The sequence below is a fragment of the Stegodyphus dumicola genome, chromosome X1 (genome assembly GCF_044657685.1).
Source record: "Stegodyphus dumicola isolate Sdum_Otavi_A_Nest chromosome X1, ASM4465768v1".
NCBI lineage: Eukaryota > Metazoa > Arthropoda > Arachnida > Araneae > Eresidae > Stegodyphus > Stegodyphus dumicola.
The window spans coordinates 191666886-191691762 of record NC_140780.1 but is presented as its reverse complement, the minus strand read 5'-3'; the positions used below and the strand labels follow the sequence as shown (position 1 = coordinate 191691762).

The 24877-nt window shown below is 31.9% G+C and overlaps 1 protein-coding gene across 2 annotated transcripts in view; it reads right to left on the bottom strand.

Annotated features, from left to right (window-relative positions):
- Positions 1–24584, bottom strand: part of LOC118181941 (tripartite motif-containing protein 2-like) — a 157845-nt gene extending 133261 nt beyond the window's left edge. For both annotated transcript variants that reach the window (XM_085807578.1, XM_085807579.1), the window contains exon 1: positions 24332–24584. The gene's annotated coding sequence lies outside the window, so the exon portion shown is untranslated. The remainder of the gene's footprint in view (positions 1–24331) is intronic.
- Between the last annotated feature and the right edge of the window lie 293 nt (positions 24585–24877).

Genomic DNA, 24877 nt, shown 5'->3' with positions numbered 1-24877 from the left:
ACATACAATATCGACACATCAACTCATCAGATTTCTGGAAAACAAATGTGCAGTTGCATCAGTTAAGTATGAAGGAGAAGCTCCTGAATATGAAAGGATCATGATCTTTTTGAGAAGTATACAATTTGACTTAAAATTATGAATTTTATTACACACACATTTCTCATGCATATATGTGAAATGAAAAGAAATAAAATAAATGTTAAATGATGAAATTACCCGTTTACTTACACTTTTACTTATTCTCTAAAACTGTCTTTCATTTGCAACTTTAGCATTTACGAGGCAAACATTTCCCATAGAGTATGAAAAGTCCATAAGGAAGCTACTTTTAATTATTTCAGAATGAGGCGTACTTAGTGACATTGAAACTTGAATACGGAAGCATTGAGAATAACACAGAATAAGCGTTTCTATAGTGAACATTCAGCATTCCTTTTACACATATCTGCTGAAACTGCATTTCTGTACTATAGCATTCCAGATAAAACTTTCACTAAATTTCCACAAATTAAGATAAAAGTGCTTTTTCTCATATTCAAAGAGTTTAAAATATTTTCATTTTCCAAGTATTTTATTCTATGTAATTCTTTTCATTGATATATAATTTCGGCTAACCAAAAATTTAATATGTATAGAGTATATAAGCTATTTTATTTTCCATATATTTAATGTACTTTCAGCTAGTTTCAGCTGGTGTATGTTCAGAATATTCGAAATTAACTTACGACACATGATAAATTTGTTAACAGATGATGAATTCCAAAGCTATGAAACTCATAATTTGTAGAAAACACGAGACAGATTGCGTTTTCGTTTTGTGAAAGAGCATATTTTATTTCAGTAACCAAGTGAACACAGAAGTACAGAAGCGACACTAATGCGTGCTTTTATAATCTTGCTCAGTCAAATGAACAGAAACAGGAGATTAAGCCATATGCACATGTATTCAAGCTATGGTTTATGAGCAATGGCGACAAGAAAGAATAAAGCTTAGAATGGATTATTTCTTTCACACAGATGGCAGCAATTATGATAGCTACAATTTTCCCCTCTTTGTCGTTTTTTACCTTGACATTCAGATGTATCTCCTTCGTTAAGGTTAGTGCAATGGTCTCTACGGGAAACCGGTTTCAACATTAGTGACAATGCATTTTTAGAAAAATAAACGGTATGTTCTGTTGCAGAAAAAAGCAAGTAATGAAGGCATGAAATAAAAACATAATATACAACTCTTTGTTCTCTTAGAAATTCCACTTCTGAGAACGGCCATTTGTGATTAGTGCGGGGTTATGCTTTGACAGAAATACTTCTTTACATTCGGCTCGTGTTGTGCTTCTAAGAAAACACGTGAATACAAATTACATGGTTGGATATATCAACACGGTATGATCAGAGTGAAAGGAGAAAGTGTAGTTTCTTGATGTTTCTTCCGGCATTTTTTTAAAGGCTGCATACAATGCAAGTTGATGAACTTTATTCCCCCCCCCCCCTTCGAATTTTTTAAAAGACAGAATGTTTCGGTTTTGAAGAAAACAAAAAGCGCTTTATATTTTTATGCAACGTAATTTCATCTTAAGTTTGATGAGAAATGAAGAAATTTTAATTTCAGTTATTTTAAACTGAAACCTTAACTAGGCTTTTTAAATCAGTAACAATGTATTGGCACTTATTAATTTCTTAGTTAAATGAAATGTAACATACAGATTCTAATACCTAAAGCAGAAATTTGAACTTCATGTACGTTTAGGCGCTGGCTGGCTCCTGCAACTTTTTTCAACTTGGTTGTGCTTCTAGGAAATTTATTGCCTAGAAGTACAACCAAGGCAAATTATTGCCTAGAATAGGTTCTAACCTATTCTAGGCAATAAATTACCTAGATGCCTAGAACAGGTTCTAAGAAATTTATTGCTTAATTAAATGGTTATTGAATTAAATGCACTACTGAGAAATAGTGCTTTTTTTGACCAAAACTGCTATGACGGGGTGCCCTGATATCGAAAATATTCACAGTTACTCTATACATATAAATATTTTAATGCTGGATAAAACCCAGGAAAATATTTTTTAAATTTTTAGAGTTCATATTTCAAGGTACTAGTTATTGAAATGTGTAATATTCATTTTTAAGTATTCTTAAAAAGTTATAAAAATATGATAAGAAAGGTGTAAAAATAAATTTACATATAAGTTTCATAAAAAAGGAAGTTATACAAATATGAAATTATTAGAACAGATATGATAATTATTGCTTTATAAACAGGATAAAAAGAAACAATAATTCTTGTCACTATCGAGAAACATAAGTCAGTAATAAGCACTATAATAAACAAATTTTATCGCGCGCATGAATAAACTAAGAAAGTGAAACAGTTTAAGCTTTATATATAAATAAGTAATTGAATAATTGTTCTTAAAGTTTGATCTTCATATTTTTAATTTGCTCAAGTCTCAAATTGTAAGCAAATGCAGAAAATCCTTTTCCGTCTATACATCTTCGTTTATAGGCTTTATTTAAGCTATTTAATATTTTTTCTGTTACTATTATTATTATTGCTTTTTACTCACTGGCTGTTGTTTATATTGATTGGACTGGAAAATTTAAATTATGGCAAAGCTTTCGATAGCTATCTGCCTAAGGGGAGGAATGCTTTCTTGAAGGACATTCCAAAAGAAAACGATTTGTATTCACATTATGTGGGATAAATTACGAAAATTCACTTATAGCCCCGTTCGCCCGTTCGCTAGGATTTGAACACACTGAGCTACCAGTGTTCAGCGGTTTCACCCCTTTGCTTAATAATGACAGAACCCTCTTATATTTTCTAATTATAAGTTAGGAGAGGAACTGAAAAAGACTTGTTTTATTGTGAGAATTGTTTGTTAACTTACTGTTAAAAGCCCTGCAGTTCATTAGTAAGTGCACATGTTCGAGATTTTTAGTGGTGGATTCAACTGATATACTACTGGGAAACTGCACTCCAAAAATTTCTTTCCGTTAATGACGATCATTTGCAATATATCAAGAAGTAATATCTTACTGTCTCAAGCGTCGTAGACGAAAAATCTCGGTAACTATGTTTTCCATGCTTCTCAAAGATGTAAGTTGGACTAAAGCAAAGATAAAAAATTCTTCAGATTCAGTAAAAAAATTACAAATATGAATTATTTTATCAAATGGGAGCGAGGACTGCATTTTTAACATTTATACTATGGCATAACGCTATATCTTTCTGATTTTAAAGAAAGTAATGCGTTCATCAGGTAATTAGTTTGTTAATTTAATTCTTTGTTTAAATGTTGCTTCAAATATTATGGTAATTTTATGAAACATGATTGCATTATTCGGATACCTATTGTTTAATCGTTAATAGATTTTGTATCCAATCGAAGATTTAATGTCATACCTATTAAAGCCCTTTGGCTTTGTAATGTTTCAGACAGGAAAAACAAAATATAAAATCTCTGGCAATTATTGTTTTCAACATTGCAGGCATTCACACCAATAACTGCCTAAGGAACCTGTTCTAATGAATAAGTAAAACAAATGCCAGATTTTAAAATTTGTACACCTGCATGTTAGTTTATAGAATTCATTTCTTACTTTAATATTTATTAAGTTAGTAGTAAGACAGAACGACAAGTATTAAAATTAAAAACTGTCTGTAACCTGTGTCACTCTTCCAGTGTATCATTATAATATTCATTCTTACAGCATAGTTATTTATGCACTCCGTTTCCTTTAGTCAGTCATGATTTATTTATTATCCTTAGTAATCTCGCATTATATATGCTGTTAACTTGAGCTTAAAAATCCAGTTGAAATCTTTTTCATACTCAAATCATCTAATTCAGATGTTCGAAAACTTACGCATGAGGCAAATTTTAATGTTATTTTTTATAGTCTTTACATAGCGTTTTACGTTCGCTTCTCAAAATCGTGCATTTCACAAAACTGATATTTCGAAGCTCGGGAATGCCAGTGCAGGATTAAGTAAAACCTATCATCTAAATATTTTCCAGGATTAATTAATTAAACCAAATAGTTATCAAAATTAAGTTTTATTTATACCAGTGCCGCTTAAAGTCGCTTTGAGACCTAAAACATTTGCGAGACTTGCAGCGAAGAATTAGTTCAAGCATCTTTTATTTCTCACATTCTTCATAAAATTATTTAGTGATTGGAGAGTTATATATGATTCTTGGAGTTTACGTCATTTAATATTTGGCAGTGAGACAAAAAGCGAAAGCAAAACCCTTTGGATATAATGAGTGCAGAATTTCGACAATGAAACAACTACCATACTAAAGAAAAACTGAGATATATTAACTACCAGTTCGAGGATGTGAATTTTGACCATTACGCTACTGGAATTGTTGATCATGTCTCTTTTTAATTTATGGATCCTCTTAGAATGTCGGCTTTTTATAAGCTTAAAAATATTTCCAATATTTTATGTTCCAGTTTAAAAGCTTTGCAAGGCAATCACGCTGAATTTCTCTCTCTCAATTTCCATAAATAGTTTTCTTTTAAACTTTACAATAATTAAAATACGAGAGAAACAGCAGAAGCTGATGTATTTATTGCTTTCATGCTTCTCCAGTTTATGCTTTACGATAGTTGATATATTAGGAATCTCAGTTTTGAGGTTGAAGGAAAAAATAGGTTGCCAAATGCTTAACCGAAACTTAACAAATTAGAAATACATAATCAAGAAATAGCCTATATGATACTTCATTTAAACTTTTCATTTGAAGTACCACTTCGTTTAACACAATGCATATTTATTTTGCGTATGTGTTTTTTATATACTTTATTTATTATATATATTTTATATGTAAGTGTATTTTATATACAAATACGATATTAATTATCAACTTATAGTAAATATGGACATTTTTAGTAGTGAATGCATTTCCTGCTCTTTGAAGTTTGCGTGCTTTAAAGGCATAAGCGTCGATTTTCACGGTTGTCATGCGACCTCATGATTTATCCTTTCTCGTGATACAATGATGTGATATTCAAAAGCAGAAATGAAAAAAAAATGGGCCCAGCCATAAAATACTTTGCAATTACTTCTGAAGTTACAGTTCTTTGAAAGCATACAACGGAAAAGGGATCTTTTGGTTAAGAAAATAATTCATTTGCAATACAGACAGATTTAATTTAAAGGATCCGAAAAGAACACAAGTAAAACCTAATAAAAATGGCAGGAGGGGAAACGTGAATTAAATAAAAACATTGAAATGTCGGGAGGGAAGCAGCAATTTACATGTGCATTGACAATACTAATAAAAATGCATTTTTTTCCTTTTTTAAAGATAATCGTGCAGTGAAATTGTAAACTAAACGCTGCATAATTAGTCAATTAAATAAATCCAAAAGTAATATATATTCATACTAAAAGTACTTTGCATGGAATCAAAAAATTTATGTTGATAGATGTAAAAAACGAAATTTAGTTTGTCATATAGGAATAAGTGTATATATATATATATATATATATATAAAGCATTTATTTCAAAGGTAAAATATTAACGGACATGGTGGGTTAGCTATTGAAATGCCCACGACAGTTAAACTTTGCATTAGAAACACCTAGTTAATAACGTACTAGTCCAACTCTGTATAATCATGACTCTCAGAAGTATCGAAACGTAAAGTTACGTTCCCCCAAACACCCTATTTGGGAATATTCTGGGTGTGATTCAAACCATGTTCGCTGCATCAGCTACGCCTGTTACGCAGATTTCATGAAAAAGGATTAGACACTCTTATACACCATTTTCGCCTATCAGTATCATTTGGGTTAGAGTTAATAGGATATGAAGGCCTAGTGCAGAGGCTCTTAAACTGTGCTCCTAATCGGAGCCTTGAGAGTTCACGTGCATTTCTCAGGGGCTCCATAGCAGCTGCAGAAAAATAAAATGATTAAAAACTGAATTAAATAAAAGATTAAAAGACGAAAATTAGCATCAAAATAAGAAAACAATTAGCTCACAACATCTGATCATTCTGCTGTCACTAATTTTAAAATTATTGTAACATAAACATGGACAGAGTGAAATGCTTAGTGAAATGCTGGTCTGTCGCTCATCGCATTTTAATAGTCCTTACTGGAATTGAATGTTCGTGGGATTTCTTGGGAATGCATGTTATAGAAATTTTTCACTCAATTTCACCCCTTCAATAATTCTAGGAATGCAAGCGAAGTTTCACGAAATTATGCCTTGCATAAATAGACTTCGACTGGTAGATTTACAGCCGCTTTTCTGTGAATTTAAACAGCGACAACACTGTGACATTTTAGCGACTTTTCTATGCGTTTGACCTCTTTGAAATTTAGTGAAGTGTTTTATCTACGCGGACATTCGAAAGCCTAATTGCTGCCCTGCATTTTCCATAAAAAAAGCATTTTGTATTGCCTCGAGGAAAATCGCTGTCGCATTTCATGAAACTGCCTGCGATATTAAATTTTGTCGGACCAGTAAGGCTATGTTAATGGTGGTTTCAAATGTTTAAAAACTGTGCGTGCAAGCTGGTGTAGATGAGAGAAATATTTAGCAAAATCTATGAAATGAATTTATCATTGCAAAGAAGAAGGGAAGCTATTTTTTATGCAAATGACAATGTATCGTTTTTAACAAGAAAAATACCAGCTGCTTGCCTCTTACAAAAATCTTCCCAAGATAATACCAAGATTTAAGAAAAAAGAATAGAGTGGCATTCAGACAAGCTGCGAAAGATCTGCTCGAAAATCTGACAGATCAAGAAAAGTTGTTGAATGACTTCAAATGGGAACTGAATGTGTTGAACTGAACAACAAATCACCAAGCCTAAACTCAGTGGTACAAGAAGTCCTTATAATTTTGACATATCACATAGTACTAAAAAAATGAGGTTTCAAAGCCGAAACATTTACCAGAATTTTGGCTGCTTTTGATGAATTCAAATCTTTTCTGAGGTAGCAAAATTAGTATCGCTACCGTCTCAACTACACTCGTGCTCATTAAGAAGATTTGCAAATTACATCCATTTTCACGAAAAGTATTGAACTAAGGACACTAATTATGGCCCCGAAGAATTATGCAAATATTCAGAGTCCAGTACTTGCTTGTTTGCGAAGCTATGATTCTGAACGGATATAAAAGCGAGGGGTTATGCGATTTGCGTGCTCCTACTCCTTCACAACATTCGTCGTGTTTCTTGCAAGAGTTGGGTAAGTAACAGGCAGTTTGGGGAAACAATTACAGAACACTGGATCCATATCGAGATGACCTGAACAAGGTCGATCAAGATCCACAACGACGAATGAGGATCGTTATTTTGGCACTTTCAGCGAGGCGACACAGAACTGCTACAGCTTCACAGCTCTCACATGAGCTGGAACCCGATCTATAGTTGTCCGAAGGCTTCATAAGATAGAGCTTGTACGCAAGAAGACCCGCTTTTTGCGTTCCGTTCCCTGCAGCACACAAGAGAGCGCGTTTAGCATGCAGACAACATGCGCCTAAGGCCAGATTTCAGAGGAGCACTGTGACTTTTAAAGATAAGGCTAGATTCAGCCTGGATACTGATTCTCAGTGTATGTGTATCTGAAAAGAGCTTGGAACACGATACCACCCCTCCCTTATTAGGGAAAAGGATCATTACGATGGTTGATGTGTAATGCTTTGGGCAGGCATTATGTTAGACGACAGCACACCCCTGCACGTACCTGACAAAGGCTCCCTTATTGCTACGAGGTATAGAGAGGATAACTTATAGTCCTATACTCGAGTTTTTAGGGCCACATTTGGTCCTGGGTTATAGTTAACGGATGACAACTTTCGTCCACACAAGGCTCAGCTGGTCAGTGATTACGTAGAGAGTGAAAATATTCGACGCATGGATTGGCCGATCAGATCTCCTGACTCTACAGCATATCTGCGATGCCCTTGGGAGGACAATCGAATATCGCTATCCCCCTTCGAAAATCCGGAGTTAAAAACTGCCTTACTGCAGGAGTAGGATCGACTGTGACAAGGACTTCTCAACTGCCTCCTATCCAGTATGCCGTCAAGCAGGCGAGCTTTCTGGCTATAAGAGGGACTATACCCCATATTAGACTCATTTTCAGTTCGGTATCACAACGTGGATTTTGGACATTCCTACACGATGAGCTTTACTGATAATGTGTACATAAAATGACTTTTGAACGCCACGTCTATTTCTCTGTTATAAATGTATATTCATAACAGTTCATGAAAACTGTCCATTATTTTTTCATAAATTGAGCATAATGGGGGAATTCTCTTAATTTTATACACGATTGTACGTATCGCTGAGAAAGAGGAAGCCACTTAGGCACAGAACCAGACATTTGTTTACCATTATCTAAATTTCACCACAAACCGGAAAACTGAGCAAAAATGTATTTTAAAATTTGCCAGAATATCTTTTACTGTTACGTCTCGTCAATACTTACATGTTATTTTATGTTATGTCTTAATTTAGCCCACTATTGCACTATACTTAGTAAAATTAAACTGAAATTGTTTTCTAGTATAATAAATAATAAACATTCTGAATAACTTATAATAAAATTGGACGAACTGAGTTTATTCTATGGCCGTTTTCACTATTGCTCTCATCAATAATATAAAGTCTGATGTTAAAAAAATGCTTTAATTTATTCAGTTTTTATTGAACTTTTGCGTATGCTCAAATTTTAACTATGTCATGTATATTGGTGGTAATCGAAAATAAACTGAGACATTATGGTAAGTTTTAAAAACATACTTTCATTGCAAGTCCGTTGCGTAACTCTTTACTTTAAAGTTTAGATGGCTCTTTACTTTAAAGTTCCTTAGTACCTCTCCCCGTTTCCTTCCCTCTTAACATTACCTCTAAACACCATTAACTTGTAAGACATAGGATAAGATCAAGGGGCTCCGTCACAGAAGCTGCCAATAAATAGGGCTTTTCGAATCAAAAGTTTAGGGACCATTATCCTAGGGAAATGATGAATTCATAATCGTTTTCCTGTAACCATTGTAATAGCGTGAATGAGACGACAGGTTGCGTTGTCCCGCTGAAGAAAACACATTTCGATTCTTGTAAGCTTCCTGCGAATACCATAGGAGATTATCGGACAACAGTCTTCGATTGATGCCACTATTCAATGCTTCTGAGATAACAGCCAAGGAAATGATGAGAAAATTTCTACTCTATAGAAAGAAGAAACTTCCCGATCCAGACCATTACCTCTAACAGCCTGCTAATATCGCCATTGCTCTAGTATAGTATGAAGCAAATCTCATCAATCGAAGCAGCTTTATTTCACATGTCCAGTGCATATTCTTTACATTTCTTGGTCAAAACGAAGCACTTCCCTGTTGGCACAATGGTAGAAGATCCGGCTGCCAGAGCCTTGACCTCGAGTTTGACTTCCGAAGGAAACCTGGAACATATTATATGTTTGCAAGGAGCCTTTAAAATACTGTCCAATCGAAAGTCCACTCGAGATGTTGGGAATAAGGGAACAGAGAAGGAGACCCTCCAGTCTCTTTCTGTAGGAGAGGGCTTCACCATCAAAACTAGGTGGAGCTAAATAAGTGTGGCACTCAAAAGTTGGATACGCTAAAACCCAGTTGGCCACTACCCCATCGTCGCTGCCATGTCCTTAGGAAGTCGTGTTGTCCTGTTTGTGTTGCCTGAGCGCTCTGTCATTAATGTTTTTCAACATATATGTAACAAAATTATAAATTACAGAATGTTACACAATATCATTTGCAAAAGAATATTATTGCTTGGTATTTGACGGGGGCAAATCAACCTTGAATTATTCCAAAATATTTACTAACCGATCCCTGTAGGCATCCTGAAGGTGAAATGACGTTAAAAATCCCATATTTTTTTTTTTTTAAATATCTCTGTTAATTTTCGTCAAACGGGAATAAAACTCTTGTATTTTATTTTTAATAATGTGTAAAAAATTCTCATAAACATAAGTATAGGAATCAGGACAACATATAAAAAGTTAAATTTCATATTTTTTACAAAAACGATTTCTTCAAATTTAAGAACACCAAAACAGGAATATTTTTGTCTTTTAAATTATTTTAGTAACTTTAAGAATACGTCTACGACCAACGGTTGCGAAATAAAAGTCGAGTATGGACGTTTTTGAACATAGTTCATATAACAATGTTAAATAACATTTGGCATCTACATTTAGGTTATAAAAATATTAGCTACACATTTCTGGAGTTGCTTAGGTTTTCAGCGGGAAGGGAAAACTTTATATGAATAAGAGTTATTCGTACTTCGTATGCTATTTTTTAAAGATTCAGCAGATTAAATTAAAAAAATGCAATAATATTTAACATACTGAGTAGGGGAAACAAACTATTGAGACCAAATAAAAAAGCGCTAAATCAGTATCCATAGAGTTGATTAAAAATGTTCTCAAACTATTCTAAAAGTCTCTAACCCATTCTAGAAGCTCCTAAATATGTAAGCATCTCCTTATAGTTGATGCCAAATAACAGTCACTCTCTATTCTGAACAAAAATTAAATAGCTCTTCGTAATCTATATATATAAAAGGAAGAGTCTGTCTGTCTGTGTGTCTTTCGTTCGTGCTGCGTGTAAGCTAATTAGGCACAGGGCTACGAAATTTGGTAGATAGGTGCATCCAGACAAGAGCCAGTGCACCTCGAAGCAATTTTTTCAAAATTCCAATGATTTTTTTTTAAATTTTATGTTTTTTGATAAAATCGTATCAAATCGATAATTCTCTCTCATTATATCAGCATTGTTTCCACTCAAAGAAATGACGGCGATGATTCTGTGCAGTTTTTAAATTTAGTGTATCTCTTGGATACTGGACGTTTGTACAGAGAAGGCAACGGAAAGTTGATTAATTTATTTATTAGGATAATTAATATTTGTATTAAGGGATATTGCTTATTTCATTGTAATTTTTTTATATGTAATACGTTTTTATTGAAAAATGTTTTTTGGTAAAGTTGTTCTGCAGAGTAAAATATTGTGCAATTTTTAAATTTAACGTTTGGTGTTCACTTTAGGCATTTTTTCCATACATTTAAAGCCAGACGAGCAGCTAGTTATTTACAAAAACTAGCCGCTTCGTCTGACCGTGCAGCGGCTAGTTATTTATAAAATACAAGTTTTCAATTAACTATGTGAATGGGAAGGCAAATATTCATATTATGTTTATATATTTCCTATGATATTTTTATACCCTCAAATAATTTTTATAATTTCTTTCTCTTGAAAGTTACAAATTTCTGTGGACATCTGGAAACATGAATGTGATTGCGCTGGCGAATACAAAGTTGAAAATCAAATCAAAATGTATTTAGAACTTTTTACAACTCCGTGATTACCATTTAACGACTTCTTTATAATTACTTCTTTATAATTTTTACATTGCCATTCATCCATCTTTGAAATCTTAAAATCTTTTAATCAAGCCCCAATAAGTACCAGATTTCTTTCAAAAACTCTTCAAAATAAAAACTCTGCGACTGAATTGTAGAAGGATTTGAAAGGTATATTTCATATGTGGTTGCCTAAATGATGCTATTATTTATATATTAATCTTGTTCACGTCAACATATGTCAAAATGTATTATCAATGTATGTAGAAAAACTGTGGAATTTCTTGTCACTGCTACTAATTCATGGGCATTTCTAGCAGCCTTGCTTGTGCACTTTTCAAAAAACCTTCTCTGTTTTAGGAGCTGTGAGTTGGTAGGCTGAGCTGATAACCCCGTACTACTATTCTAACGGTGTCGAAGAATACTCTCATGCTAAGTTCGATGCCGATGCATTGAAGAGTACTCTTTATTTAATGCATTATATTAGCTTTATACGAATAGAGAATATTTTTTAAATTGATATTTTTATTTTTGCATACACATAAGCTATGAATAAGATACGATTTATATCCATCTCTGCTCTTCATCAAGCAGAAGTAATTAACAACACAGTAATATTTGTTTCGTCTGAATATAAATATTTTTTTTTATCTTCATCATGTCGTACTTGTTGTTTGATTCATGGATAAATTACTAAGATTAGGACTTCAGGAATATGAAGAGCTACGTAAACACGGGTTTTATGTTTTCTTGACTCTTCCCAAATTTCTTCTCTGACTTATTAACTAAACCATTAAAAGCAAAGTGATTATTAACTAAACCATTTTTAAATTTAGCAGAATTTCACTGTTAGAATTGACTCTGTAAATATCCTGTTTGATTTTAATGATATTTTTCAGTTGGATAATAGGTGTCTATCTGTAAAGATCTTAGCATGAGACTGCAAAAAAGCAAACTTGGACTGATGTACAAACAAGTAAACGCAAGTTAATATATTTATTCCAGCCTTGCTAAAGTTACGAAGTATTCAAACAATAAGCCTGGATCCAAGAAAAATGTGCGCATCATTAGTAATAGATCAAATTTATCAAAGAGGATATAAATCAAGTTCACAAACGGACCACACAGTCAAGTTCGTCCACAGCAAAAGAACAAATTATATTCTAAATAGGAACCAATGACCAATTTTCCTGATATTTTCTTTAGTCAATTTGAATTTATTATGCTCCAAAAAAACATCCTGGAGCCTTTTTCTTCGTAATAAAGATTTACTAAGAGGCGAAGTCATAAAATCAAAGAGGTAGGCAACACAGTATCATTTTCTGCCTGTTCTGCATCTCGAAGTAGAATGCTTACTTTACATCTACCATGAAAGTCATTACGTTCTTACTATTTTTACACCGTAAATAATAATTCTTATTTTTCTTTTGTCTTTTACATTAACCTATCTTGGAGCCGAAGCATGCAAAATATTAATGTTTGTAATAAAGTTCATGCGTGGAAAACAAGAATTTTGATTTCATAATGATTTTTGTCATTCATTATTATTATTCATTATTCCAATAACACCATTTCTTGGCCATTAGTTTTTCAGATTTTTAATTTGTAATAGAAAAACAAACTGACGTCACTGATCCGTATCAACAATTAATTCCAGGTTTGTACGCACTAAAACATAAAACATTATGTTACAAATGAAACACTTGTAAGTGCATTCAACTTGTTTGTGGTTGGTCACGGTTTAGAATGAGAGAGCTCATTAATTCAAATGCTTTGAATGGTCGTGAAAGATGTAAGTCTTTACTCTCATATCTCTTCTTAAGCAATTCAGTGACACTGTTTTATATTTAACTCATTTCACGAGCACGCCCAGGCACTTTCTGCATAGTTTCTTTTCCTTCCGGCTGCTTTTGAAATGACATTTGAATAAAAGCAGATTTGAAATTTTAAAACTAATTTTGCAATAAGAAGTTGATTTTTTGCTAGAGATAGCAAGTTCGAGTCACGTTAGCGTCAGACATTTAAGAAATAGGGCAGATGAAGACAGCAACAGCTTTACAAAGCTGAATAATAGAAAGGAAGATAAATAAAAAAATAAACGGAATTCACCAGAAAAAATAGTGATATAATATTATTCTAATAAATTTTATTCCTCTGCATTTACTGAAAATGAGCTGAAAAGCAAACGTAAAATTGTAGGCAAAACTTAAATTCATTTTTTAAATTAAATACACTTACATATTATTCAAATGTTGTTAAATAATGAATTAATTTCTCAGTGGTGTATAAGAAATTTCTTCTGAGGCAAAATTAATCGATTAATCTGTAATAATGTATTTTAGTTATTTGGATATGGTCTTTTAACATATTATTAAAATCATTTTAGTTCTCATACAAATACAAGCAACTTCAATCCGAGATTACAAATTAATATAACATTTTTGTGTCAAGTTCTGACTTTATTAGCTATTATCTTAAAGCAGCTTAACATATGTTACCTGGCTTAAAATCACCTTAACTAATACAATGTTCAGGGCTTCCTATTTGTTAACATTTTGAAAATTATAAAGTAGAAAAATTTCTGGAGGATGTATTGAATCGTAATTATTTTAGTCTTTTAATACGTAGCTACGTATTTTCAAGAAGGAAGATGAAAAATGCTTTTGTTTCCATAAACTTTAAACTAAACTCGAATTAAATAATAAAACATAGTAAAATTAATTACTTAGTATATGTCACTCGGATGATCGTAAACTAATCAAAAATGTTAACAACGTTTCCTTTTATCTACTATGCCATAAGACAGACCTTTGGAATAAATTTATTCTCTGTATTAAAAAATTATAGCTCAATAGATTTCAGTGTAGAAAAGCAGTTATTTCCTCTTCCATTATTATTTTTATTATTTATTTTCATTTATAAATTGACAGTTGTAATTACTCTTAACAAGCAGCTAGAAAGTTGTTTGAAAGACTGTGGCCTCATTGAAGGAATATATAGCAATTTATTTTATATTTTTCGTTTGGTCATGAGCATAAATCAAATTTATTTTCAGAATACACTTCACACCATCCTGGTTATCAATGCACAAGTTATGACTCAGAGATTTTCATAACAACTAACAGATCCTGCTCTTTTTTTTACGCCGAAAGACAGGTTCTAGTCCTTTCTTTCCTCAATATTACTTTCATTTCTAGGAATATGTCAAATTGAGGTGCAAATTTTTTTATTTTATTTAGTGGCCGTGAGAGCTACGATGATGGAGAAAGAGTGGTCTTTATTAGTACCGTTTCTTGAATGGCGTAGAAAGTAAAATAAATGTATAATCACGCAGCAACTTCCCCACAAAAACCGTCGAATGAAAGTCAGAGTTTTTAATTTGATTAAGTGACGCTGAAGATTCTGTAAATGAATTTTTCGGAAACATCTGTAACTAAGAAAGAGACTATTTCAGTTCCTTAGATAGTGTGCTTACCCTAAAACGTAAAGAATACTTTTGTGTGTTGAGCTGATTCATATTATGCAAACATTTTAAATATAGGGGTTTGAAGAACAAAATATAGCCTGTTCAGATAAGGATGAATAATAAACTCTTCGCCAGTTGTGCCAAATAGTACTATATTTATGGAGGGATTAAGAATGCTATTATCATAAATAGAAAAAAATGTAGCTTCTTTGGCTCATGTTCCTCTTTGCAAATTAAACTGAATATACTAGGCAGAGTACTTTTCTTTCACTAAATGTAATAAAACATTAATTATCAATTTTAAAGCAGTTGTATTGAATCGTAATTATTTTAGTTTGCTGCATTTTAACTGTCATATGTGATTAGAACTTATATAGCTTTAAATTCGAATACTATGAAAGAAAAACAAAGCAAAAAATAAATAACTTTGCGATTTTAAACGACGCAGAAATTATTAAATACCTTTACACTATTTTTTAAAAAAATCATAAAAATCATCAATAATTTCTGAGAACTTTAAATAGTCTCAAAGTTTAATTTGCAATCAGAATAAACAGAATAATTAGGGAATTTAACTGAGAGAGTGTTGTTTACTTACATACATATCATCTGAAATTAGTGCTTAGAAAATTAGAATATTTAGCTCTTGTGCCAAGTTTTCTGGATAGAGTTTTCTGACACAAAGACACTTTTGAAAATGATATTATAAAATATGTGATACATACTTACGAACTTGAATAACATGCACTTATGTTCGGTACTTACACATGGTGTAATACTTATTGAATGACTCATCAGTGAGTGTTATCAATGATTACCGCTTTTGCGTAAAACGGCATGTATTCGGCAAAGATAAAGTAAACATCTATTTCCGTAAATTTTAAAGTTCGGATTAGCCACATACTAAGTTAAATCGTAGTCTTACTATCAAACAATAGGAAGTAAAATATTCGTTATACATAAAACGGCATACTACATTTCAAAATGTAATCTACATTGCATGAAAAACAAAATTAGAGTAAAATATTTAAATAAAGAAAATGAAAAAAATCTGTATAGTAACTATAGCGAAGGTTGAATTCCTACTATAATATCTTTGAGATTATGCCAAATATGCCAGCTCATCACAAAAAACGTTAAGACAGCGAATTTTCTTGCAATGTGATTACAGCCTGTGTAATCAAATACTTAGCTTTGTTTTTCTAAATAAACAAGAACGTCTATGTCACTGTTTTATTAATAATTCCTATAAGAGTTAATAGCTAAAACACAGCTATGGATTTGAAATAATGCTTCAGGAATAATTCCTCTGTATTTGGTACTTTGTTCATTGATATTTGTATCAGACCTCCATCCAGCCACTTGCTTTCAATCAAATTACTAAGCATCTCTGCTATCATTAGTTATGGCTTGTTAGATGCATTAAGATTTCAAGTCTGAACAAAAGTAACATTAACCAAGCACACGCCGAACGGAAGGTTAATAGCAGTTTGTTTATGACCTTTTCGTTTCTCCTTGATGACATCGATTATTCTGTATAGATAACTTACTATTCGATCAGAGTCGTGACGAGACACCAGACTCCGCGTAAATGCATATAATGTTCATTAAAACGCATGATAAATTTCGCTCTCCTTCTTTTTTTCCCTCATTTTGTAACTATATAGTACTTAGATGTTGGATTGGAAACAGGTAATTTAAATTTAGCGTTATACAACTCTTAACGTTTTGCGTTAACAAAGTATTTTTGATACTTCTCCCATTTCATCTCAAAAGTAAATTTCTATGTTCTTATCAGGTCATCAGCAGTGACTTATAATTGCATCAAAATTATCAAAGCTAGGAAATGACATTCTGATTTAAAGTGAAATATATTTTAATGCACATTTTGACGTTACAATCATAATTATTGGTATAAATTCAGATTTCTTTTATTTCGATCTAAGTCTAATGATACTTTGAAGGAAATATTCACTAGCGCCCTATTTGTATTTTTCTTCCGACAATGAATTTTCGATTTCCAGATCGATATTATCTCATTCTAATTATTTTATTTCTTGAACAACTTTTTAAAAGAGTTTTGATGATTCTAAATTTCAACAGTTTCAGATTTTTCTTCATAAACATAACAAGTACTCTCTCGAGATGAATGCTAAATTTACATAAAATCAAAATATTAGAAAGATACAGACTTACTTGTATTAACTAGCACTGTTATACAAATGATAAAGCAGCTGCAATCAGTATCTTAAATTTAATTTTATTAGAACTCAAAAAGGTAAAAAATTTCTTCACCTATTCTGAAGATTTTGAAACACGACTCCTTTCTTTTCCAAAATTAACTTATATTCCTTCCTTGACGCAAGAATCAATTCAATTACTTCCTCGAGTTCAGCCACTACTCTGAGCTAACTTCTTAGCAGCAACAAATTCAATCAGAAACCGGTTAATAACTTAATCCAAACAAAATCATTAACGTTAGTCAATACAGCGGATCGATATAATTCCCCGAATTGTTGATTATTATACTAGGAATTTCCTTTATATAATTCGTACTCCTTGAAGAATTCGGACATAAAGAAATAAGAACAATTTTAAACTTAAACGCCTGATCGTTAACAAAAATAAAAATAAAGTGTGCAACTATTTTTCTATATTAAGTCATCTATATTACAGATTGATTAATTGCATAATCGGTTTTGGATCTTTTTTTAAACATTGAGCGAACTATATGACTGTATCAGAAACGTAAGATCAAAATAAGGATATCAGGAAAACCTCTAGTAGTAGATGTATAGTAGTGGTATCCAAATAGTAGGAAGTAGGTGATGTATAACAAAAATCACTCCCTAATAATCTATGTGTATAAAGGAATACCTCATTTGGATTGCGAAGTACTAGCAGAAATATAAATTACATCTGAAAGAAAAATTATTTTTTCCTTGTTAGGAAAAGGAAGTAATTCATCATGGTAAAATATAACAGCTATAAAGTAGAACTGCCTGCGTGCAAAATTGTCTTATGAAACTGGCTCGTAGTTACGTTACACCAGAAGAAATCAGGAAAACTTCAGGTCACCTAGTCTAACCTGCAATTGAATACTGGACGAAAATTAAAAGAAAGTGAACATAAAACCAAAACGCTTTCGTATTATAACATGTTTAATTTAATAGAGAATATTTTTCGTTGAAAATAAAAGTAACGCAATAATTCCATACTGATTTAAAAATTTACACACAAGGAATTAGTCATGCTGGGCTACATTTCAACCGTTTCGCATGAACTGAATTCGTAAGAGAGGATTTTAAGTACTGGACGTGTGCTGAATGTTTCAGCCTTAAAGTCAGCTTCTTGTCGAACGGTGTTTAAGACTCCTGGGTACCTGGGCGACATCTACCCCGAATAGAAAAATACAAAGCTTCGAAATAGTATCTGAACTAAAGATTGATTACAATAAAATATATACATAGATGTATACTGATATTTTTTTCTTTCTAATAACGTAAAAGATATTAAAATTGCTACTAGAAAATGGATAAATGGGCAGAAGTATCAAAAAGCCGTCGAGTTGGTACAATGAGCAATGGTGAGAAATTGCGAAACGTCATACCAACAGTGGAAAGATAGAATAAAAATTACATATAAAAATACAAAAACATACAATATAAATAGGAAAAGAAAAAAAGTATTACTACATTAATATTCCATAATAATTCCAGGATTGAGAATAGCCATAGGCCGTCTTATGTTTTCTAAAGTCTAAAGCGAACATCGTAACTGAAACAGACTGTTTTAAAAGCCAAACAATATCCTTACTTTAGGATGTCAGATTTTTCTTAGTGAGAACAATTTCTAATAATCTAATAATGACTACTGAGATAATGAGTACATCCGTTGGTAGATTTTAATTAAGGAAAGTAAACGAAGGCCTTCTCTCAAAAGAAAAACGCCTTCGTAAAGAACTTTTTACAATTAATTAAAATTTTTAGTCACGTAATACACGTGGAAAGCCTACGAAAATCCCATGTAGCCAGCCTATTCATCGAAAATTAAACCCAGGACAAATTATTAGTGTTCAGAAGTTTTAGACACTAGGCTGCTGGCGAGCTCAACAAATTGAGCTATGATATAAAATATACATCTATAAAATATATATAGCTATAAAATATGTTGAGCGAAGACCTAATTTCTAAAGAATCGCAATTAAATATTGGGAAACTTTGTTGAATAAAAAAAGAAACTGTTTGAAGTTGTTGAATTAAAAAAAAACTATTTAAAACAAGTGGAGAATAAATTAGATAGTCATTGTGAAAATATGCAAAGCTTGGATGAAAAATAGTAATAACACGTCATTGGTTCTAAAGAGATTTTAATACCATAGGTACAAATACTTAAAATCCATTAATATAATCACCTGCCATGTGTCCCATTTTTTGCCCAATTACTAGAAGATCTCGTGCACCATCAACAAGTCCACTTCTTCTGATGCTTCATAACAATTGCCCTACAGCCCAGATAATCTCATCTCTTGTGTTGTAATGGATTCCTAACTGTAATTCTTTCATTATGGTGAAGAGATCACCGTCACAGGATGACAGTGTTTCAGCACCTTCCATTGCAATCATCACAGGAGATTTAAGTCAGGGTTAAGATTGTGATACAGTACATTGACCAGATTTGTCACCAGCAAGTGTCCAAAACTTCTGTTGAAAGTAGTTGAGTGTTGAAAGTAGATGATGCATTGGATGACGAATCTCATCCCTCTCCATGACAATGAATGCTGGTATAACTGGTATATAAGATACTGGACCATCCACCATACTCGCCGGATAATGAGTCCGTCCATATAACTATGTTCTCTTGGCTAAAAGGAAAAAAAAACACTGAGAGAGATCCATTATTGTTGTTTTAAATTTTATTATGTTCTCCGCTTTTGGCACTATACGGAAAGAGAGCGATGACTCGTGGGGGTTTCCATTAAAGTATTGCAGTAGATCCATAATAGTTGAGAGGAGTTTTTCTGTGCTTTAGAGCGATGTCTGAGACTTAGTAGAAGTGGACATGCTGATGGTGTAGCGTTTGTGCTTCTAAAAATTCTTCTCAGAAATATTGACGTGTTACCACTATCCAACCACTTTAAATTAACGTAACTAAAATTTGTCAGTTAAAGCATCTTACTTTATTCGGTATTAAAAATAATTTCGATTCAACTTATTAATTCATTCTAATGTCATTACAGTTACCCATACAACTTACAGACCCTTTGAAAACATTCTTCTGTTAGATATACTGACTGAAAGCAGAAATAATTAAAAATGAAATAAAATGCTGAAAGCGAAGGAGTTAATGTATCCCATGAATGTCTATGAATACAAGCGTTAGTATGATAGAATTCTCATCAATTTCGCCAGTTACTGAATCCCATTCATTCGAGCTCTTGAAGAAATATGCAGAGCAATATAGGTTGTTTTCTTACTGTAAACATAAAAAATTCTTCTGTTAGGAATTTCAAATTTTTCCCCATGTATTTGAATTTATTGTTTTCAGTTGGAAACAATAATTAAAAGCTATTTTTAAAATGTTTCATGAGAATGTTTCATAACAACATAGAGTATCCATTAGTACTAATTTTTCAAAACATTCTACATAAATGAATGTACATTTTTCCCCTGGACGGTTAATGAGAAAACCTGTAAGAATTTTCTTTACAGGTATTTAGAAATGTATTAGATTCATATCCAAGAAATATTAAATTTATCATATCAGATGAATACAATAAAACCTAACAGCTGAAACATTTACTATTCTAAAGACGGCTTACCAGAAACTTGGGAGAGAACTGACAAAACTTGTCGTTTTCAACTTTTTGTTGAATCAAAGTTTATAATCGTTTCATTTTTTAGCGGAAAGTACTTATTTTATGATGAAAACAAATAATATCAATACATTTTATCCAAAACGTGTGAACTGTGAAGCAAATATCTGTACACTAGAGGATTTCAAGTTATCTGCTTTTGAAAACATATTTTATTACATCCTAAGGGAATGTTTGCTATTCTGTCATCAGATCTGTCATTGAACAAGTACAGATTTTGACAGTATTCCATGAAAAAATTACTGAAATTTAAAACTAACGGATATTCATGGGATAATAGGAGTTTTCTAATTTTACGTTTCTTTTTAATTGCACTTTTTTACAAATTCCCTAATTTTCATCATGTGCTTTTCAACTATTTTCACAAGACACTGGTTCACATATTTAAAAGTGACAATTGTAATAAAAATAAAAATTTATTTTTTAACTGATAATCCAGATTATTTCCTTAATCTGATTTAAATGAAAATGGAAATGGAATATTTAAAAAGGAAATTTTGAAGTTTAATTTTATGTATAATGCATTCGAAGATAACATTCTTGTCAAAAATGATATGTACAAAAATGACCACTAATTAACTCATAGAAAACCTTAGAGATCAGGACTTGAAGGAAGTTCTATTGCAGTCAACAGATGAATCAGAACTGCAAAAACTCAAAAGGAGATCAGTTATTATATTAAATACCTTACATGAATATGTATATTACATAGATATGTAAATATACTATAATTTAAAATTTATCATAGCACTGTTATAAGAATCTGTTTCTAATTTTAATTGCCAAAATTAATTATCATCAATTTTCTTCCCTCCCCACTCCCTCCCAAAAATATTACCCAAATAGGTACCGAAGTGTTACCGAATGTTGGCAGTTAGTTCGGATGAAAGCATTATCAGATTTCACTGATTGAACATAAGTCATCTATTTCAATAAACGTAACAAAAAAGAAAATATGAAAGAAAGAAACAATGAATTTATATTAATACTATCATTTGCGTAACATTTCCTTATATTATTTAAATTTTCATAAACTGTGCTTTACAGAGCATGCACAATTTTCGATGTGGTTTTGTAATTATAATGACAGACTATAAGACCTATAATGATAGACTACAAGATAACTAATGAAATAATAGTGTTATTTCAGGAAACTGTGAGACATCATTACTTAGCTAACAACGAAAAAATACCGTTAGTTAAATAAGGCAAAGTCTCCGATAAGTGCTAAGAAATTGCTTATATCTTTTTAAAACTTTGTCACAAAAAAAAAAAAAAAAAAAAAAAAAAAAAAAAGAAGCAAAGTATAGTTTTGAGAGAAAAATAATATTTAATATTTTAAAAGAAATCTTGTGTTTCAGTAAATTTCCTAGAGAAAATACCTAAAAGCTTCCCCTCCCGCCCACCAAGAAATGAAATATTCATATTTAGGTGCATTTAAATTCGCATGCGCCACCTTCAAAAGTAAAAGTGCATTCAGACTTGCTTCTGGAATTTCATAAACTGATTGTATTATATTAAAATTCATTATTATTTTCTTCATTTGCTTTAATTTAATTTAGTCTGTGAATGTGAAGAAAAGTGAGTAATATTTCGTTAAAAACTTTCCATAATATACGAAATATATATATAATAAATGCAGCTAAATTATTAAATTTGCATACATGTTATGACTGCAGTCATGCTGCATAATGATTGCACAACTATCTTGCTCTCCTTAATGTCTTTCTATTATAAAATCAAACTCTTTTGTTAGTACAAGGTCATCGAAACATTTACTCTGCTCAATAAATTATAGTTTATTTTTCATAAAAGGCTGTCAGGCCTTATATAATCTAGTTTTAGCATGAAGAAAGCGAACTTGACAGTTTATTTCCTCAGTTCATTGGCAAGCAGTTTACAATGTTATGTACGTTTCATGCATCACATGGCACTCAGTAGTAGCGTATTAAAGATTCAGTAGTCCGCAAGAGAATGGAATTTCACTAATTCAAAATGTACCATCTTATATTAATGAAGAATCGGAATATACTATGCATATCGCATTCAACATAAATAACGTCATTAAATAACAACTCTCACTCATATTTTCCCTCCACACTTTGAAAGTATATTTTTCAGTGGCGTAGCTAGGGTGGAGAAAGGGGGGACATCTGTCTCCGAGTGCAGCATTCAGGGGGCGTCAAATTGATGTTACGAAATTGTAGACTGAAATGTTTTCTGTTTTTGGCACAGAGAATGGGGCGCAAAATCTTCAATTGTCCCCGGGCGCCGAAAACCCTAGCTACGCCTCTGATATTTTTCCTTACACGTTAGGGAATTTCGAAAACTGTACGGACGTAAAGCTATATAACATGCTTAAAGTTAATCCTTCGATTCCTCGGTGCCCTTAACAGAGCACTACTGTATGCGAGAAACGAATAAAACGAAAAGACATTTAGCTAATTTAAGGAGCTTAGCATTTCATTATCGATGCGCAAACACAGAGAGTATGAAACGCAGAAAATGTATTGCTCCATACAGTGTAGTAGCGACAGATTTCTCAATGACTACTGAAACCTTGTCTCTTTAAAAAAACACTCACCCAGCACTTTTAGAGGTGTTTTTAATTTGCTAAATGAGATTATTCTGGAGGAAAAAATCAGTTAGAGAAATAAGATTAAAGCTTAAGTTTAAATGTTTAAGCCGCAGCGTCTTATCAGAAAATGTTTATAGCTTTTAAAATGGATATATGCAAGAGTATGAAAATTCCAAATTTTCGCTTACTTAACACAGAAATAAAAATCATAAGAGTACAGTTTTGCGTTTAACAAATGAAAATTATCGGTGTTATCAGTATTCCGTAAGGCAATATTTTGTAAAAATTGCAGGTCCAATAAAATGTGTTAATAAGATTAAATTTTTTATTGTATTGGATCGGGCGAATAGAATAGAATATATATATATGCTGAACTGAAAAAATATTTAAATCTTTTAATTTTCGTGATAATAATATTATTTTTCAACAGAAAAACCTGATCAACATATCTATATCAAAATTTGAAAATTTATAAAGGAGATGTTGAGCTTTACGTTAAAGAGCTCTTATTTTGCTGTTTATTATTGCGCAGAAAGTCTGGAAAATGTTTTCATCTTTGTTTAAATTTACGAAAAGTACAGCTGCTTTTTAAACGTTTTGAAAATAGTTAATGATATTTAGAATCGCCATTTAAAAAAATAATAATAATTATTATTATTATTTAAGAATATTGAGCATTCTACTTAAAGAGAATGAAATTTCCCTTTTGTCGAGAGAAAATTCATAACTGTGGAAATATAAGGACAAATAAATTTTTATTTTCTGTTAATATGCATAATCGCAGTACCTTTCGGCAGGTTCTTACAAAAGTTAAGAACGTTTTAAAAACAAGAATGCTTTCTTTGAAAATTGTACCGAAATCATACAATATTTCTTTAAGCGATTACAGTATTTTTTTAAAATTCAGTCAAATGAAATATTTTACATTTAATAAAAATGTATAAAATCCAGTATTTTTATTCGCATTTAAAATAGATTCATTTTAAGGTATATTTTATAAAAACTTTTTGAATAAAAAAGCTTACCTTCAGTTTTCTTGCTCTTCACGGGAAAAAAAAAAAAAAAAAAAGTTTTATCAGTAAAAATTTACAAAAATATTATTTGACTTAAGAAAAAGCTAATATCATCGCTTCGGAAGCACTATTTTCAGCTCTAACGCTGCAATCCATAGCATCACATATGTCTTTCAAGTTTCTTGGATATGCAGCATTAATTTTCAGTTATGATATGCAGTTTGATACGAAACCCGGCAACTGTATGGCACTGCTATCGTCATCTTCTTTGGGAATGTGACGGCGAACTGTGGTTGCCGAATTTTGGCGACGAAAATCAGCGCCAATTGAAGTTCGGATGCAAGCCTCATCAATGGGCGCGGTTTAACGAAACCTATTCTCTGGATGAATCACGGCCAAGGTTTTTTGTGCGTGCATTTTTGACGCGCGCGGAAAGTCCCTTGTTAGCTTCGACGGCTGGTTAAAAATCTATACTACTAGGAAACTGCAAAAGTTTCGACATAAGTACACCTACGGCAACTGCTTTTGTTACAATAGAAACAACCACATATTTATCTC